This window comes from Mastacembelus armatus, unplaced genomic scaffold, assembly GCF_900324485.2.
Source record: "Mastacembelus armatus unplaced genomic scaffold, fMasArm1.2, whole genome shotgun sequence".
NCBI classification, from domain to species: domain Eukaryota; kingdom Metazoa; phylum Chordata; class Actinopteri; order Synbranchiformes; family Mastacembelidae; genus Mastacembelus; species Mastacembelus armatus.
Genome location: NW_022872898.1, coordinates 255,893 through 268,187, shown reverse-complemented (window position 1 = coordinate 268,187; position 12,295 = coordinate 255,893). Strand labels below are relative to the sequence as shown.

The window sequence follows — 12,295 nt, the reverse complement described above, 5'->3', positions numbered from 1 at the left end:
CGCGCACACACACACACACACACACACACACACATGCATGTAAGCACACATACATACACACACACGCACACACACACACACAAACCCCCCCAAATAAATTGTTAATTACTGTATTACTTTATTAATTACTTTATGAATTACTATTAATCAATATAATTTAAATAATCTCAAATTTAATAACTGCTGTAACAACTGAATTTCCCCTTCGGGATTAATAAAGTACTTCTTCTTCTTCTTCTTCTTCTTCTTTATGATTTTCTAAAGACGACACACATTTGGATCATTTGAATTTAGCTTCTCCAAAGGAAGTGGCCTATGGGCTTATTGTACAATGTTGCACTTCCCAGCATTTCCCAGCAGCACATTCTCAGTCTAAAGGTGTGTCAGTTTCTGTAGTGTAGTGGTCATCTCTTTCGTCTGGCATGTGAAAAGTCCCTGGTTTAAAACCGGGCAGAAACAGAGATTTTTGCATTAACTGTTGCGGACAACTCAGTCTGAGTTTACCAAACGTAGCTGTGACCCAATCTCAGGTGATTAACTTGAACAGTTTGGATTCTACTCCCAGACTATAACTCTTAACTTAACGCTTAACTTAACTCAACGCTTAACTCTCTTCCTTCCTTATGTGTTTTGTCTGCACAATTGAGGCCTGCACTTATATTGGTACTAGCCACACAGTGACAAGAGCTGACTCTGCAGAGAGAATTCTTTGTCTGAGACTTGTAGTTTGTATGGGGTCTGTCATGGGGGGAATTTCAGTTTTCCTGCCTTAGCCTACAACCTTAAGGGCAAGTCCTTGACTGCCCCCTGCGGAGATGAGCTCATATCCCTTTTGACCTTGAAAAGACACTTCTATTGGAGACGCTAAAATCAAGTGTTCCCAATGTGCATGTTAGTTTGAGGAAATCATAAAGGAAACTCACCATATTTCATTGTAGCCAACAACTGTGTTTCTGTAGTGCAGTGGTTATAATGTTTGCCTCACACGTGAAAGGACCACATGCAGTGGATTTCAAAAATTATCACCTAAACCTTAACAAACGCATAATTTGCACTCACAACTAATTATGTGTAGTGTGTCCTGTTTTATGTAACACTGTAATGAGACAATATGGTGAAGGGCACAAGCAGATATTTTGTACATATAAACATTTCAGGGTTTTTACAGAGAAGTTTACAAGAACCCAAACAACACCGGGCTCATCTGGGATTCAAAACCTGGACCTCACACCCAAAGCGAGATTCATGCCCCTGAACAAATGAGCCATGTGTTGGTTTATTATCCTTCACATAACAGCTCACAAATCCTCTGTTTTGTAGTGTTTTTATTGTAGGTTTTATTTGAGGTTACTTGAGGCTTGGCAATTTTTTTTTTTTTTTTTTTGCAGTTGTATTTCATTTCACAGTGATTTAAAAATGGAATTTCATTGATTTAAGAACAGTAGCAAAAGACTTTGTGCTTTGACTACTACACAGACATATTTTTACTGGAGAGCAACATCAAGGTGTAGCCATTAAATCTACAGTGTCCAATGTAATTGTAGAATCCAATCGTCTCTGTGCTCTACCCCTATTTCCAGGAGCAACAGAGGGCACAGTGGATATGGAGGATATATGTATAGATATATATATATATATATAGACTCTATATATACCCAGAAACATTATTTAATCAACGAATACATGAATAAAAAACAGGATGGCCTCATACTTATATTAAAGAATAAATATACACTGACATAAATACAGAAACAATTGAATGCAATTCTTATACAACTTTTGCCTGATAGGAAACCAAAAACACTCAAGTAGAGTAGAATTGTAATATGTGGTGAAAAGGGCCAGAGGTCGTGTTTTTTTCATTTTTTCTTAAGTTAGGATTTTTTTTTTTTTTTTTTTTGGAAAGTTCCATTATCTTTACATATTTGACGTGACATTAGGGCAGAGATGGGCACTGAGGGCCAAGGCCCTGCTTGTTTTCCAACTAGCCCTGCCTTACCTCTGCTGATTATTAGCTGGATAGTGGATCTGCTTAGCATGTAAGAGGTAGTGGGATCGATGCCCACAAACTCTACAAGTCTTTAAAGCCCAATCTTAAGACTTCTGTATTATCAGATATCTGGCTTCATATGTGAACAACATGTATGAGCTCAGTCCAGACAAAGACAGCAGAATGTGTTATAGACAGAGTGAGTGTGAACTGCAAAAGTGCTGTCATCCTTTCACTCCTGCTTTCCTGACTGACATGTTTTCCATAAGCAGAAGTACAGGAGCCATGAAGTAGAGAAGTCAAAACTTTTATCCTTAGGTTGCTGATTCAACTCTGTCTTGAAGGATTGTGATTTTGGTTTGGTATCCACTGACATTGGATGGATGAATGTAAAAACAAGAGCTGATGATACGTGATCTGTGGTATGGTGTCAGGTTCTGGATCTGTGAAATAGTTGAACACCTGGCTGCTTTGTGATTCCTTTGATGGCAGACATCCTGAACAAATCCAGCTTTTTCCAAATAGCCAGGTTACTGCACTTTAGTCCCTCTAGCAGCTATATTTTCCATAGCAGTGTTATGTGAATTCAAAATTGATTCAGGGTACAGACACTGCATCCAAGTCTCCTCAGGAGATGTGGATTCAAATCCCTGACAAGACAACTTTGTTGTGGAGCAGTGTGTGTACTGTCCTCTATCACCATATCTTTCATCAGAGGTGAAGTCACATACAGTCATGTGAATTTCCTAGAGAAAAGAAAGCAAGTCCTGGTCATTGAGATACACATCAGTCCTTGTTTCCCCAACGGTCCCTGCCCTTCAGGTTTAACTTGATTGTCTGAACACATCTGAATCAGGTGATCAGCAGTGGGTAGGGGTAGGGGTAGGGCAGGGATAGTTGGAAAACAATCAGGCCAGTGGTTTTTAAGGACATGACTGTACAAATTTTGTTCTGCTCTAGACAGAACGTTGATGTTTGGCAGTAACAGTGGGACATTTCCTACTATGTTTGAAAAATCAGTGGGTTTGAATCCCAGGCAGTGGCATCAGTTCTCACATTCTCCATCAGACCTGTGATGCTTCACAACATGCTGCTCTACAACAAATATTGTCATCTGGATAGAAAACAGTCCCAACTTGAGTAATGAGACCAGCGTGTTAAAGAAGTGCAGCTCTGAAAAGGAGTTCCATCCATCCATCCATCTTCTTCCGCTTATCCGGGGCCGGGTCGCGGGGGCAGTAGCCGAATCAGGGATACCCAGACTTCCTTCTCCTTGGACACTTCCTCCAGCTCTTCCGAGGAGACACCGAGGCGTTCCCAGGCCAGCCAGGAGACATAGTCCCTCCAGCGTGTCCTGGGTCTTCCCGGCGGTCTCCTCCCGGTGGGACATGCCCGGAACACCTCCGCAGGGAGGTGCCCAGGAGGCATCCGAAACAGATGCCCAAGCCACCTCAATGGACTCCTCTCGATGTGGAGGAGCAGTGGCTCTACTCCGAGCTCAACCAGGGTGACCGAGCTCCTCACCCACCCTGTGGAGGAAGCTCATTTCAGGCGCTTGTATCCGTGACCCAGAGTTCATGACCATAGGTGAGAGCAGGAACGTAGATTGACCGGCAAATCGAGAGGTTCGCCTTCCGGCTCAGCTCCTTCTTCACCACCATGGACCGGTACACCAACCGCATTACTGCTGCCGATGAATCTCGTGCTCCGTCCTTCCCTCACTCGTGAACAAGACCCCGAGATACTTAAACTCCACCTGAGGCAGGATCTCTCCCCTGGCCTGGAGATGACAACCCACCTTTTTCCGATTGAGTACCATGGCCTCGGACTTGGAAGTGCTGATTCTCATCCCAGCCGCTTCACACTCGATTGCAAACCGCCCCAGCGCACGTTGGAGATCCTGGCTCGATGGAGCCAACAGGACAACATCATCTGCAAAAAGCAGAGATGAAATCCTGTGGTCCCCGAACTGGACTCCCTCCGACCCCTGGCTGCGCCTAGAAATTCTGTTCATAAAAGTAATGAACAGAACTGGTGACAAAGGGCAGCCCTGCCAGAGTCCAACGTGCACTGGGAACAGGTCTGACTTACTACCGGCAATGTGAACCAAGCTCCTGCTCCGTTTGTACAGAGACCGGATAGCCCTCAGCAAAGGGCCCCGGACCCCATACTCCTGGAGCACCTCCCACAGGATGTCACGAGGAACCCGGTCGAATGCCTTGTCCAAATCCACAAAACACATGTGGACTGGTTGGGCAATCTCCCATCAACCCTCGAGCACCCTCGAGAGGGTGTAGAGCTGAAAAGGACTTTGACAAACGAAGCTTCTTTGTGAAACAGGAGCAAGTAGGGAGGAGACAAGAAAGGAATCTAACCAGAAACAGTGTGGTCTAAGGTGCCAGACTCAAAATTTTGTTCCTTTCTACGCACAGGGTATTCTGTTCGCCAGGTGGAGGCGTGGGTTCAAACCCACTCCTGACAGGTGTTTTCATTTATTGATTTCCACCTGTACTTTGATAACATTCTCTGTCTCTCTCTTTGTAACGTCATTTTCTACTTGAATATGTACATGTAACAGTAACAACATTGAATCAGGTTAATGCAAAGATATTCTGCATTAACCTGATAGTCAATTGGCAGAACATAGGTGGATCCAAGTATACCACATTTACAGTTAAATGTGTGTTATACACAGCCTGGCTAGCTCAGTCAGTAGAGCATGATATTCTTAATCTCAGGGTTAGGGTTAGGTTTGAGCCCCACTTTGGGTGGTGGTGATTCTACAGGAGAGCTCCATGTGTTGAGAAGAGGTGATGTGACTTCAGGGGGGTAATAGGAGAAGGTGTTTCAGTGTCATTAAATAAACATAGATGAGTGACTGTATCATAAATGACTACAGAGTTGTTTCCAAACTGAAACAGTATTGACTAAGTGGAATTTCCACATAGACTCTGAGCATTTGGGCAGTCTAAGGAGGATGCTTGGCTCTAGGGTAACATTGGGCTTTTTGCGCCTCTCCTTCCATACCGACAACTCAGAGCATGGTCATAGCCAAAGTAAAGCCTTCTGTTGGACTTACGGTGGAAGGGTTAAGTTGAATTTCTCTCTTGAAACCAGCACAGCCCAACATGATGCTGGAACCCATGACCCTGAGAATAAAATTCACATGCTCTACTGACTGAGCTAGTGAAGCTGAAGTGCTATGTACTGCAAACAATGTCATGACTTAACCCTGTCATCCAGGCTTCCAAATAATTTTGTATTTTACAAAACAGCATAACAAGCCCCACCCACTACATTTCAGGGTTGCAACTGTGGTACTGTGCATCTGTGTTGAACTGGTTAAGTATGATATGCTCCTTATCCTGCTTTCCTTGAAGCTAAACCAGTATATCTGCATTGATATTGAAACTGTGAAATGAGTATTTGATGTTTACTTTGTGCTGCTACTTACTTTAAGATGTTTGGGGGACTGTCTCTGTAGATTTAACTGTGGTGTCACCGTCAGGCTGTTTATTCTTGCATTGGGTCACAGCTAACATTGGTAAGCTCAGGCTGAGTTTTCTTCAACAGTCAGTAAACAACCTCTTTTTCTGCCTGGTTCCAAACCAGGGTCATTTCACTTATCAGGCAAACACGAGGATCACTACAGTACAGAAACTGACACAGCCTTTGGTATCAGAACATGGTGCTGTAAAGTACAGAATTGCACAATAAGGCCATACGGCACTTATTTGGAGAAGCTAAATTCAAATGATCCACATGTGTGTCATCCTTAGGAAATCATAAAGGAGATCAGAGAGATATCTTGAAAACATGCAGCTGTGCTCCTGTAATGTAGAGGTTAATAGGTTTGCTTTAAACATCCAAGTCCCCTGCACAGCAGCCTAGAAAGCTGTAACAACTAAGTGCTGACACATGGCAATTTAAAACCACTTCTGCACTGTCCGAGAATCAAAGCCAGATCTCACACATGGCACGCAGGAACGCTTCCATTTCATCACCAATGCCTCTGCTCCTCCTACAAGCTGATGTCTTCACATCATGACACCTGATCTGACCATGAAATGTCAACATGCTCACTGTGCGCTGGGCACTTACCACTACCAGCTACTGAGAGGGGCTGCCCAAACACACCCAAATGAAAGTAATTAAAGTGGAATCATATGCAATATTATTACAATATTAATATACAGTATTAATAAAATACTATATTCACAATGCAATATATTCCTGTTACATTGATGTGACCCATCCATCTTCTATACCCACTTATTCCTGAACCAGGGTCACAAGGATCTGCTGGAGCTCTTTTTTGGCTGCCTGACTCAGATGTGACCACTTTAATATTTTGTATTAATACTAAAATATTTATATAATATAGTTTTTTTTTTTTACATCTTTGTAGACAGAAACAGCAACAGACTAACTCAACAACAGCAACACAACAGTCATCCAGGCCAGGTAGCTCCTTCAGCAACAACAGAGACTGACTGTTACACACTGAATGTCCACGTAGTATATACACAGAGGCTTCTTTTCAAATCATTTACACTCATCAACCTGTGAAATTAACACATTACCTGGAAAACTATGCCATGCATGAACTACCAAACTGAACAGTGAAATGAACTACTAACAGATTTGGACTTAAAGGAAAGTCTGTAAGTTGCTGCAACAGTGCTGTTATTTCCTCTGATTGATTTTTACAGCAGATGTGTCTCTCTCTCTCTCTGTCTTATATGGTTTCTGTCTCTTTCAATGAATGATGAACAACTCCTGTGCAGTCGAGCTGCTTCTTGTGTCAATGACACTTCTGAAGGTGTCTCTGTGACATCATGTCCAAGAATGTTTAGACATTAAAGAGATCAAAGGTCTGTCAGAGTTATGACACACACACACACACACACACTTTCTGACTTTACAATGATGCCTCTTGTACATCGTCTTATTATTATTATTGTGTCATTTCTAATCAAGAAAAAACTTGAAAACTGGTTGAATAAAAGTAACTTTAAGTCAGAATTTGCCAGGGGTATGAATAATTTCAGTTAATGCAGAATATCTTTGCAGGTGATTCAGTGTTGTTACTGTTACATGTACATACTCAGGTAGAAAATGACTTTACAAAGAGAGAGACAGAGAATGTTATCAAAGTACAGGGTAGAGCTCAGAAGATTAGTAAATTAGCTATTTAGAAAAATCTGGGTTTGTTTGTAGTCAGTTATTACTGAGGCACTGCTGAGATTTGAACACAAGATCTCCTGTTTACTAGACAGGAACATTAACCAACTAAGTCACAGTACCACTTACAAGCACACTTAAAATATATCTCCCTTAGTTTTAGACATTGGAACATGCAAGAACTGATTTTAGCTCTTGAGCCTAGAAAGTCCAGAAGGACGGTCCCTGTTCATATTTCCTTCCTGTCTCCTCTCTCCATTCTCCTGTTTCATAAAGGATTCATGTTTGTCAGCTCCTGTTCAGTGAATTAAATTCTCCAGTGAATGTCTGTAATAATCAGTATATTCCAATAGTAACTATCTGTGATTAGTTGTATGACCTGCATAAAATGAGATGCTGTACATTTTTTACCACTCTGTTGTTGCCACATGCCATGGTGGGTAAGTGGTTAGCACTGTTGCCTCACAACACGAAGGTCATGGGTTTGCAACTAAAATCTACTATTACACAGATGCAGCAATTGACATTACAATACACATCGAATGTGTCATCAGCTCTTGATTTTACATCCATCCTATGTCAGCAGATACACAGAACACAAAACCTAAACAATATTCCTTCAAGCCGGAGTTGAACCAGCGACCTAAGGATAACTGCTACTTCAACCTACAGTCCTCCGCTCTGCCAACTGAGCTATTGAAGGAAGCACACAGGGGTTTGGTGTTGAACTTTTCCACAGATGCATAAACTGACACTTAACTACACATTTGATACCAAAGCTCTTTTCTTAACTGCAGGATAACTGTCACTTCAACCTACAGTCCTCCACTCTGCCAACTGAGCACCTTGGACAGCATCAACAATGCTGAAATTTCATTGGCTATGACTCCTATATACAACTGGCCCCTGTGTGGAAGGCAGCTATGCTCACCACTACACCACCATCACTGTGTCCAAAGTTTTTACTACTCTTCTGAGGTATTTTCCATCCACCTCATCTGTTCTGCTCCTTGGCTCCTGTACTTCTGCTTATGGAAAACATGTCAGTCAGGAAAGCAGGAGTGAAAGGATGACAGCACTTTGGCAGTTCACACTCACTCTGTCTATAACACATTCTGCTGTCTTTGTCTGGACTGAGTTCATACATGTTGTACAAATATGAAACCAGATATCTGATAATACAGAAGTCTTAAGATTGGGCTTTAAAGACTTGTGGAGAATGTGGGCATCGATCCCACTACCTCTTACATGCTAAGCAAGCGCTCTACCACTTGAGCTAATTCCCCACATCTGATGCAGATCCATAATCCAGTTTACAATTTGCACAGACTGTCCACATGTTTCATGAATTCAGAAAGACCCTGAACTATGATCTTTTTCCTATCACACTGAGCTAGTTTGGACTTTTCCTGACCCTCTGGGTTTTTCAAACTAATCTGTTTTTTAATAGTCTAATTTAGAATTTTCTCAAAATTCAGACTTTTTTTGCTAGGAGTTCTGGCTTTCTTCTCAGAAATCACTAAAGTAGCATAACATAACTTCTTCTTTTTGTTTCATGTTCTCATTCTTGCACCAGAATAGTTTAACCAATAAGCAGATGGAACTTTCACATGACTTGCAGTGATGCATTTTGGTTTGCTTAATAAGCTGAAGCTCTTCAGCAGTCTGATTTCTAACTATATCCTCAATATATATGACTGCACACAGGTGTAGATGGGTGGTTGGCACTTATGTTCCTCAAGAAAAACTGCACTGCTTGTTTTCCAAATATAAATGGTGCACCCACTGCTGACTAACTGGATCAGGTGTGGGCCATCAGAACCTACTTAATTAGTCATCCGCCCTTATCTGAGACAGGATGGTACAGCTTCTGATTGGCTAAACACATCTGATACAGGCAATCACTAGTATAAAGGTGAAGGAACAAAGGTTGCACCCTCCTGTTCTAGATGAACCATAAAGAAACCCCTGCCTCATGTGAGGTTTGAACTCACAGCCTTCAGATTATGAGACTGACGCGCTGCCAACTGCACCAACGAGGCAAAAAAAGCTGTGCTAATAGACAGTCACAAGTCAACTACTTATAATTTAGCTTATGTACAGTTTTTATCCATCCATCCAGCCATGATCTACACCCACTTATTCCTAATTAGGGTCACAGGGATCTGCTGGAGCCTATTACAGTTTTATATACAGTTTTTAGTATTGATACAAAACATTAAAGGAAGCACACAGTGGTTTGGTGTTGAACTTTTCCACAGATGCATAAACTGAACACTAGACGCCAAGTCTCTTTTCTTAACCGCACAAACTGCATGTATAGTGAGTAATGCGCTTGTTTAGTTCCAGGGAAGAACCAAAGAGGATGAAGAGCCCATCATACTTAACCAGTTCAATGAAGAGCAGCACCAACCAACTGCCTTGCAACATTAAGGTGAAGCAAGTGAAAGTGAAAGTGACTTATATGGCCAAGTACAGTGAGTATTTGTGCTTTTTAACCCACCCAAGTGCACACACACACACACACACTCACACCGTGCAAACACAGTGGGCAACCAATGCTGCAGTTGTGGTATTGAGGGCAGACAGGGCACTGGCTATTCACTCTGTGCCACCAACAATTCCTGCATGAACTTGTTTCAGCTTTTCATATGTCGGTGTCTACCCCAGAGATTATTTGTTCTCATTATGTGTGTGAAGATCCTCAGTTGTCCAGGAGTTATCTAAAGGTTGAGTCATGGCAACTGGACTTTCAATTGCCATGACTCAACCTTTAGTTTCATTATTTATGTACTGTGTCCAAACCCTTAGCCCATTTGGTATGCTCCTACCTTGACTTATTGACCTGTTTTTAGACCGGTTTGTTCAAAGTACAGAAAGCTGAAATGCTAATGAGGCTACACCCAAACTTGCCCCATGTCAGAACGAATGTTAATGATTCTATTCATTCCTCATTAACTCATGATTACAGTGAATCCAACAGCTCACTGGAAGTGTTAAGTGTCCACTGGACACACAATATTGTTCTTTTAATGAGGCTGGTCAAAAACAACAGCAACAGACTTGCAACAATCAGCTCCATTCATTCACACATCAGTGGGCTGCATTCAGGCTATTTGCATAGTTACTAAAGCTGAGAATTGCACCATCATGGGTGATGGCTCTCAGACCTGGGAAGGGGTTGGCAGAATGTCATTACTTGTAAAAACACATTTCAAATCCAGTTCAAATAAAATCAGTTCATTCCTGCTCATGTCTAAACATGTTATGGCTAAACTGAATTCATCTGTTTGTACCAGAGTTTAAACAGTGTCAAAGTACAAGTGAATTTGTTATTTCTTGGCCTAATATGTCACCTGTAAAACACTGCCACACACAGTTTGTTGGAAGTACTCACCAAAAGTTGGGACACCTGTAGGAATTGTTTGCATCCATATTCAAGGCTCCATTTACTTCTAGTCAAGTTGGTCACCCTAAGTAACATACATAGCAGTTCAATCTTGTTTTCTAAAAAAACAAATTTGGAACCAGAACAGAGAGTGGCAAGACAGAGAAAAGGGACTAGAATAGCCTTTTCTTTTCTTTCAGCCTATATACAGTATTAGGGTGACCAAGCGTCCTCTTTTGCCCGGACATGTCCACTTTTTACGTCCTGTCCGGGGCGTCCTGGCGGGTTTTATAAATTCACGAAAATGTGCAAACAAAATTGATTGAAGTTAAAGACACACCCAATGAGAGACAGCAGAAAACAGTGCAAAATATCTCACAGAAACCCTGGCAAAAAACAATGTGTCGGAAAAATGCATTGCATTTACTGGAGACAATTGCAACACAAATGTTGGAGGAATCCGACGTGATGAAGCTGGAAAGAATGTGTTTGCAAATTTGAAGAGTTTGCTGCAAAACAAGACTATGATCGGTGTGGGTTGCCCAGCACACATATTGAATAATTGTGCACACCATGGGGCAGGCACAATAGAAATTGACATTGAGAATATCATATTCAAAATGTACCAGTACTTTCACATTTACACTGTGCACACTGAGACGTGACGTCACATGTGACGTCACAAAGTAAGAGGAATCTGGGAGAGCTGATGACTTCATCATCTTTCATCCTCTGAAACACACACAGACACTTTTGTGTTTGTCCTTTTGTCATATTTCCACATTAGCATTGAGTTTGCTTCAACATCCTCCATGGGATTGAGTGACAGGTAAGTTGAAAGCGGTGGAAAATAGTTTGATATATTGCACTGCAAAGAATTAAGAAACCAGCTGCAGTATGTCTGTGAATACACCTCAGGATTCAGTGCTTAGTAAATTAGGACTGAGCCTTTTACCAGTGGACACTGAAACCAACTAATAGTCAGGGACAGAGTTACAGTGTTTTTTAACAGTAGTGTATTTTTCTCAATATCTAGCAGTAGGTTTAGATCAGAACAAATATAGCAGCTTTGGAAGCAGCAGGACTGAAAATGTGGTAGTGACAAGATAAAGCCTTGGTGGGCCCTGTGTTAATGAAATGAAACTCAGATCAAGTGTCATGTACAGAATACACACATTCCATCCATCCATCCATTTTCAATACCTGCTTATTCCTTAACCAGGGTCACCAGGACCTGCTGGAGCCTATCCCAGCTCTCTTTCAGGTGGAAGGCAGTGGTACACCCTAGATAAGTCACCGGTCCATCACAGGGCTGAATACACACATTGCTATGTGAATTCATGTTGTGTTCATCTTCTCCTCTCTGCTCTCTCCATCCTCCAGAGTCAAGTTCCTGATACATGATGCTGTGCAACCTTGTGTCAACAATGTGCCTAACCCTTACACTATTCTTTCACGGGTGCCTTCATCAGCTCAGTGGTTTTCAGTTGTTGAGCTGGCTAATGCTTTCTTTACTGTGCCTGTTCACTCGGACAGTCAATTTTGGTTTGCTTTTCAGTTTCAAGGGAAAACATGGACATGGACTCGTCTGTGTCAGGGTTATTGTGAAAGTCTTGTTTTGTCTCCTGACAGTGCCTTGCTGCAGTATGTTGATGATGTTTTGGTGTGTGCACCCACTCGGGAGCAGTGTGAGGCAGACACTGTTGACACTGTTTTGTTGAAGCGTTCGGCTG

At 42.0% G+C, this 12,295-nt stretch overlaps 3 non-coding genes across 3 annotated transcripts; all 3 read right to left on the bottom strand.

The window, feature by feature from the left end:
- Positions 1-7,789: 7,789 nt before the first annotated feature.
- trnay-gua (transfer RNA tyrosine (anticodon GUA)) lies at positions 7,790-7,877 on the bottom strand. Its single transcript is given in 2 exon segments — positions 7,790-7,825; positions 7,841-7,877. It is a non-coding gene; the product is annotated as a tRNA-Tyr (tRNA).
- A 510-nt stretch (positions 7,878-8,387) lies between these two features.
- On the bottom strand, positions 8,388-8,460 carry trnaa-agc (transfer RNA alanine (anticodon AGC)). Its single transcript has one exon. It is a non-coding gene; the product is annotated as a tRNA-Ala (tRNA).
- A 683-nt stretch (positions 8,461-9,143) lies between these two features.
- On the bottom strand, positions 9,144-9,216 carry trnam-cau (transfer RNA methionine (anticodon CAU)). The gene has a single exon. It is a non-coding gene; the product is annotated as a tRNA-Met (tRNA).
- Positions 9,217-12,295: the final 3,079 nt, after the last annotated feature.